We start from the raw sequence: 7,072 nt of genomic DNA, 5'->3' as shown, positions 1-7,072 counted from the left end.
AATCAATCACAAGGAAAGAGCAATAAGAGAAAGGAATAAAGATCTACAAAAAACAACCAGGAAACAATACAATGACAATAGGTACATACTATCAATAATGACTTTAAATGTAAATAGTCTAAATAGTCAACTCAAAACTCATACGATGGTAGAAAGATAAAAACACATGACCCACCCATCTCGTGTCTACAAGAGACTCACTTCAGACCTAAGACATGTGCAAACTGAAAGTAAAAGGATGGAAAAATATTTCTTGCAAATGAAAGCAAGGGGGAAAAATCCAGGGTAGCGATACTTATACCAGACAAAATAGACTTTAAAACAAAGGCTATAAGAAGAGACAAAGAAAACATTACATAATGATAAAGGATCTATCCAACAAGAAAGTATAATAATTATAAATAGGCACCCAACATTGGAATACTAAATACATATAGTAAATACTAACAGACCTAAAGGGAGAAATTGGTAGTCATACAATAACACTAGGGGACTTTAACAGCCCACTTACATCAATGGATAGACTGTCCAGGCAGAAATCAATAAGGAGGGAGGAGCAAGACGGCAGAGGAGTAGGAAACCTAAATTTCATCTGGTCCCAGGAATTCAGCTAGATAGTTTTCAAAGCATTCTAAACACCTACAAACTCAACAGGAGATTGAAGAAAAGAATAGCAGCAATTCTATGAACAGAAAAGCGACCACTTTCTGGAAGGTTGGGTGTGCAAAGAAGTGAATCTGAGGTGATTTACAGGAAGATGGACCATGGGAGGAGGGAGCTTTCATCAGCTGGCTACTGACAAGTGAGGGCAGCAAAGCACAAAGTCAGAACTTTTAGAAGTCTCCTCCATGAAGGGACATTGCTCCAGTGGCTAAGCTGGGGGCGGGGTGGGTGGAATCCTTGCTGGGTCAGTGTGGTCTTAGGACCCTCAGGGTCACCAAAAGACTGGGGGTGCCTGAGTGTGGCAGAGCTCCCAGGTACCAGAGCAGGGAAGCCAGCTGCAAAGATGGAATCAAGGAATGGGCTCTTAGCTCAGGGTTGCCATAAACTGTGATCCCCAGCACAGTTGGACCATTGCTCTTTGAGCAGGGACCCCACAAGTGGCCGATCCGGGGAGACTTCCCCCCACCCCCGCCCCTGCTTCCTCCACTGGGATGAGTGGCACAGGAGCATGCTGCAAAAATCTCTCTAAACAGAGCTATGTGCCAGAGATAGAAATGCTCAGTCACAGGCTGGGTGAGCTTGGAGTGTGGACAGAGACCAGGGAGACAGGAGTAACGGACTGCTCTTCTCTGAGGGCTCACTGAAGAGAGGGCCCCTGAGCTCTCAGGAAAGAATGAATGAATGGAAAGAATGCCCAGTGGAGAAAAGAGAATCTTTTCAACAAATGGTGTTGGGAAGATTGGACAGTCACATGTAGAAGAATGAAACTGGACCATTTCCTTACATAGCACAAAAATAGACTCAAAATAGATGAAAGACCTCAATGTGAGATAGGAATCAAAACACTCAGGGAAGACACAGGCAGCAACCTCTTCAACCTCAGCCACAGCAACTTCTTCCTAGAAACATCGCCAAAGGCAAGGGAAGCAAAGGCAAAAATGAACTACTGGGACTTCATCAAGATCAAAAGCTTTTGCACAGCAAAGAAAACAGTTAACAAAACCAAAAGACAACTGACAGAATGGGAGAAGATATTTGCAAACGACATATCAGATAAAGGGCTAGTATCCAAAATCTATAAAGAGCTTATCAAACTCAACACCCAAAGAACAAATAATCCAATCAAGAAATGGGCAGAAGACATCAACAGACATTTCTCCAAAGAAGACATCCAGATGGCCAACAGACACATGAAAAAGTGCTCCACGTTACTCAGCATCAGGGAAATCCAAATCAAAACCACAATGAGATACCACCTCACACCAGTCAGAATGGCTAAAATGAACCAGTCAGGAAACAACAGGTGTTGGCAAGGATGCGGAGAAAGGGGAACCCTCCTACACTGTTAGTGGGATTGCAAGCTGGTGCAGCCACTGTGGAAAACAGTATGAAGGTTCCTCAAATGTTGAAAATAGAGCTACCCTATGACCCAACAATCACACTACTGGGTATTTACCCTAAAGATACAAATGTAGTGATCCAAAGGGACACGTGCACCCAAATGCTTATAGCAGCAATATCCATAATAGCCAAACCATGGAAAGAGCCTAATGTCCATCAAAAGATGAATGGATAAAGAAGATCTGGTAATATATATACAATGGAATATTATGAACCCATCAAAAAAAAGAAAAATCTTGCTATTTGGAACAACATGGATGGACCTAGAGGGTATTTTCTAAGTGAAATAAGTCAATCAGAGAAAGACACTTATCATATGATCTCACTAATATGAGGAATTTGAGAAACAAGACAGAGGATCATAGGGAAAGGGAGGGGGAAATGAAACAAGATGAAACCAGAGAGGCAGACAAACCATAAGAGACTCCTAATCATAGGAAACAAACTGAGGGTTGCTGGAGGGGAGGGGAATGAGTGGGTTGGAGTGCTGTGGTGATGGACACTGGGGAGGGTATGTGCTATAGTGAGTGCTGTGAATTGTGTAAGGCTGATGAATCACAGACCTGTACCCCTGAAACAAATAATACATTATATGTTAATTTAAGAAAAAGAAGAAAAAAATCAACAAGGAAACAGTGTTTTTGAATGACACATTAGACCAGATTGATTTAAGAGACATATAGAACATTTCATCCAAAACAACAGAATACACATTCTTCTCAAATGCACATGGAACATTCTTCAGGATAGATCACATATTAGGCCACCAAAAAACTCTCAATAAATTTAAGAAGACTGAAGTCATATCATACATCTTTTCCAACCACAATATATAAAACTAGAAATCAATCACACACAAAAAAAGCATGTGAAAGCTAAACAATGTACTACTAAACAATGGGTCACTGAAAAATCAAAGGGGAAATTAAAAGAACACATGGAGACAAATGAAAATGAAAACAGTCCAAAAACTTTGGGGCATGGCAAAAGCAATTTTAAGAGCAGTTTATAATGATATAGTCCTACCTCAAGAAATTAGAAAAATCCCAAATAAACAATGTAACCTTTACCTAAAGGAACTAGTCAAAGAACAAGCAAATCCAAGGTTGGTGGGAGGAAGGCAATATAAAGGTTAGAGTAAAAATAAATGCAATAGGACTATAAAAACAATTTTAAGAAGATGAATGAAAGCAACAGCTGGTTCTTTGAAAAGACGAAATTGATAAACCTTTAGCCAGACTCATCAAGTGGGAAAAAAAAATTAAATCTAGAATGAAAGAGTAGTAATAGCCAACACCAGAGAGATACGAAGGATTGTAAGAGACTACTATAAAAAATTATATGTCAACAAATTGAATAACCTCTTTCTCAAGGAGATTCAGGGGAAAGATTCTGACAAGTACTATATAATACAGGTAATAGGTAGCACCCTTAAGATCATGCTACTGGACTGTGTAAGGAGTTATAGACCTCTAAAGAAGAAACTGATGGCTTCATACAACTGCTAACATCAAAATCAACTACACAGGACTGCACAAACTGAGGAGGATGATTATACTTTATGACTTTTCCTTGAAATATTGCTGGATCTTTAATCTTTTGCTTCTTGAATAGAAGTAAATCTTTCCTCTTAAGCTAATTATGACTTACACTAATCTGGTAAATCATACCTTTGTAAGCAGGATGGAAACATTTATCTTTCTCCCTACCTGATCCCTCTAAACTCAAACTCCAGATAATATAAATTTTTATTTATTTCAGGATAATACATTTATTTGCATGTTCAATTAGAATCTATTCTCTTTGTGACAGGACACAATTGGTAATATTGGTTATATAACCAAGGCTTTGACTGGAATGTCATATTTGAAAGAGATACGCCATTGCCTGCCTTCATTCCGTATAAAAATACTTTGATACTGAGGGAGACAAACCATGAGACTCTTAATTTCACAAAACAACCTGAGGGTTGCTAGGGGGTGGGGAGTAGGGATAGGTGGTTGGGTTATGGACATTGGGGAGGGTATGTACTATGGTGAGTGCTGTGAAATGTGTAAGTCTGATGATTCACAGACCTGTACCCCTGGGGCAAATAGTACTTTATATGTTAATAAAGATAATTTTAAAAAAATACTTTGATCCTGACATCTGGAAATCTCCTCAACTGGCTAGCCTCAGAACTTGGGATCTGGTTTATAATGTGCTCCAATCATTAACCATTGTTTTATTTTATTTCCATTGAAATGTCTCTTATTTAATAAGATTACTTATTATTGATTACTTGAACCATAGGCCTAACTTTGGGGAAACACCTGGACATTGCCTCCTGAATTGAGTTTAACTGAACTGACCTCTTGTCAGGACTAAGGGACTGGTTCAACAAGAACCAATTTTAGTATGCAAAACTTCTAGGGAATTTTGAAAAGAGGGAACCATAGGCATTAAAGGCAGGCTACCCCCCAAAATGTGCCCCTTTGGCATACTGATTAATTTGAATTAAAGTTACTAAGAGAGGCTACTGTATGGACACTCTGACACTCCTTTATCTCCAGACAGCACGAAATAAATCTCCCACGTGAGAGGTACCCTCCCTGTACCAGGCAGAGATATCCTAATCATCAGAACTAAGGAATTCAGAGTCAAAAGGCTGTATTATTAAACTTTGTTACTTTTACTAACTTACCACACCAGCCCAAATGTTATTTAGAATTCTTTACTAATTAAGCTCCAGAACATAAGTTTTATTTTTCCTGTCAATTACTCACATATTTTATGTTTTTTGGATAAAAAAGTTGCATAACCTGGTCATTCTTTGAGTCTCAATTTCATCCTCAGGCATCTATATACACATAATAAAGCTTCAGGGTTTTTTTCTCCTGTTACTCTGTCTCATGTCAATTTAATTCTTAGATCATTTAGCAGAATATTGAAAGGTAGGGGAAAAAATTTCTTCTAAACCAGTAATCAGTGCTCTCAGGTATCTCTTAATGAAAGTTGCCCTGACCAGCCTGCTTAGCAAGGCAGGCAGTTCAGATTCCTCCAGATTTGCCTTTAGGAAAAATATACATATTTATGTAGATTAAGGCTTAGATTTCGCAGATGTCACAGGTCCCCAAGATCCTGCTGTTGAAACTTGGACCCTCGTGACATTTGTCCTCTTCCAGATCCCTAGCTATTGTGTCCTACACAGGCCATGCATGCATCATGTGCACCTGTCAGCAGCCCTGGGAAGCCAGAGGCCCCAAGGTCTGTGGAACTTCAGCTGGTCCCCATCCATCTGTATCACCTCTTGGGAAGTGGAAGTCAATCTCTGACAATATTTCTGAGGCATCATCTTTAAATTAGGGACATCAGTCTACATTTGGCTGGCTTTCTGATGAATTCTGGAGTTCAGCAATGGAAGCTCCCAGACGTCCCTTATTAGAGGCTGCACCAGCTGGTCTGCCTGCCATTACCTTGGTCAGTCAGTCCAGTTTTCTCCAGTGCTTCTTTGGTGTGAATATGCACATTTGTGTAGATGAGGGCTTGGAATTAGGCAGATGACTTGTAGTGCTCCCATCACCAGGCTTCTACTGGAATGTTCCCTGTAATAAGTGCCTGGCTACTGTGACCTGTATGCCCCACACATGCACTATTTGCAAAAGTTCTACAATAAAACATTTAAAACACAGGGGTGAACAACAGGAGAGTAATTCATAGGACTCATTCAATGACCTTACCAAAATTACCTATGAGGTGATTTAGGGGTAGAATTGATTATATATTCATTTCTGAGGATCACTGGAGACCTACTGAAGACTTTGTCAAGACAGAACTTAAAATTAAAGAATCTCCAGATGTTGGCCTGATCACACAACTCAGTGAATTATATTCTATTAAAAAGAGCAGGGGCTCCTGGGTGCCTCAGTGTGTTAAGCCTCTCCCTTCGGTGCAGGTCATGATCTCGGGGTCCTGGGATCGAGCTCCGCATCGGGCTCTCTGCTCAGCAAGGAGCCTGCTTTCCTCTCTCTCTCTGCCTGACACTCCGCGTCCTTTGTGATCTGTCTGTCAAATGAATATATAAAAAATCTTAAAAAAAAAAAAAAGAGCAACTAAGGAAAACATCTCAATACCCTTATTAGGAGTGTGAAGTAACATGGATGCTGACAGGCAGAAAGGAGAAGTACCTGCACAAAAGGTCATCTCCAGAGTAGGAAGAAACCCAAAACCCATTGCTTCCAAGGGCACCAATCCACATGCCAGGATGAAGATTATTTTCATGCTTTTGACCCTGGTAACTATAACCAGAAACTAGGGCCAAAAGACAGACAAAAAACATAGAAAACCATAACAAATGAGAATATAGAACCAATCAGATTCACTGAAGAACAAGCTTATACCAGACAAGAAATGATAAAAATTAGAATTCCAACAAATTTAAATGGACACAGAAACCCAATGGCTATTAGATTTATGGTCCAAAGACAGCCAAAACATGGTCTTCAAGGAGCAGAGATTGTACAACTTGGAGCTGTCACCATTGAGGCTAAATTGAATCAACACCTTATAGCATTTGGAGAAATTAATACTATTTTACAGAGATCTTTGTTTAGGTAGCACCAACCCCTACTATTTCACCATATACCAACCCAGTCTGGCCTATTAAAAGCCAGATAGGTCATACAGATTTACAGAACATTATAGGAATCTAAACTAACACTCTCCCCAAATCGAGGGAGCACTCCTGAACACAGGCGCTAACAAACAATATCACCACTGGACCCAGAACTGATTACCTGGTGATAGATTTATCTGACATAGTCTTTGCTGTTCCGATTGATGAGGAGAGCCAACTCATGACTATATTCACATAGGAAGGCAGAAAATATTAGTTTCTGGGTTACCACAAGGATATCTCACCAGCTCAGTAATAGCCCACAACCATCTAACACAAGACATCTAGGACTTACATGAAAAACACCACATATACCCAAATTAGCATTTTGTATATTGATGACATATTTGTGGT

This window comes from Martes martes (genome assembly GCF_963455335.1).
Source record: "Martes martes genome assembly, chromosome: 15".
In the NCBI taxonomy this organism is placed as follows: Eukaryota; Metazoa; Chordata; class Mammalia; order Carnivora; family Mustelidae; genus Martes; species Martes martes.
Note: the sequence above shows the minus strand (reverse complement) of the source record.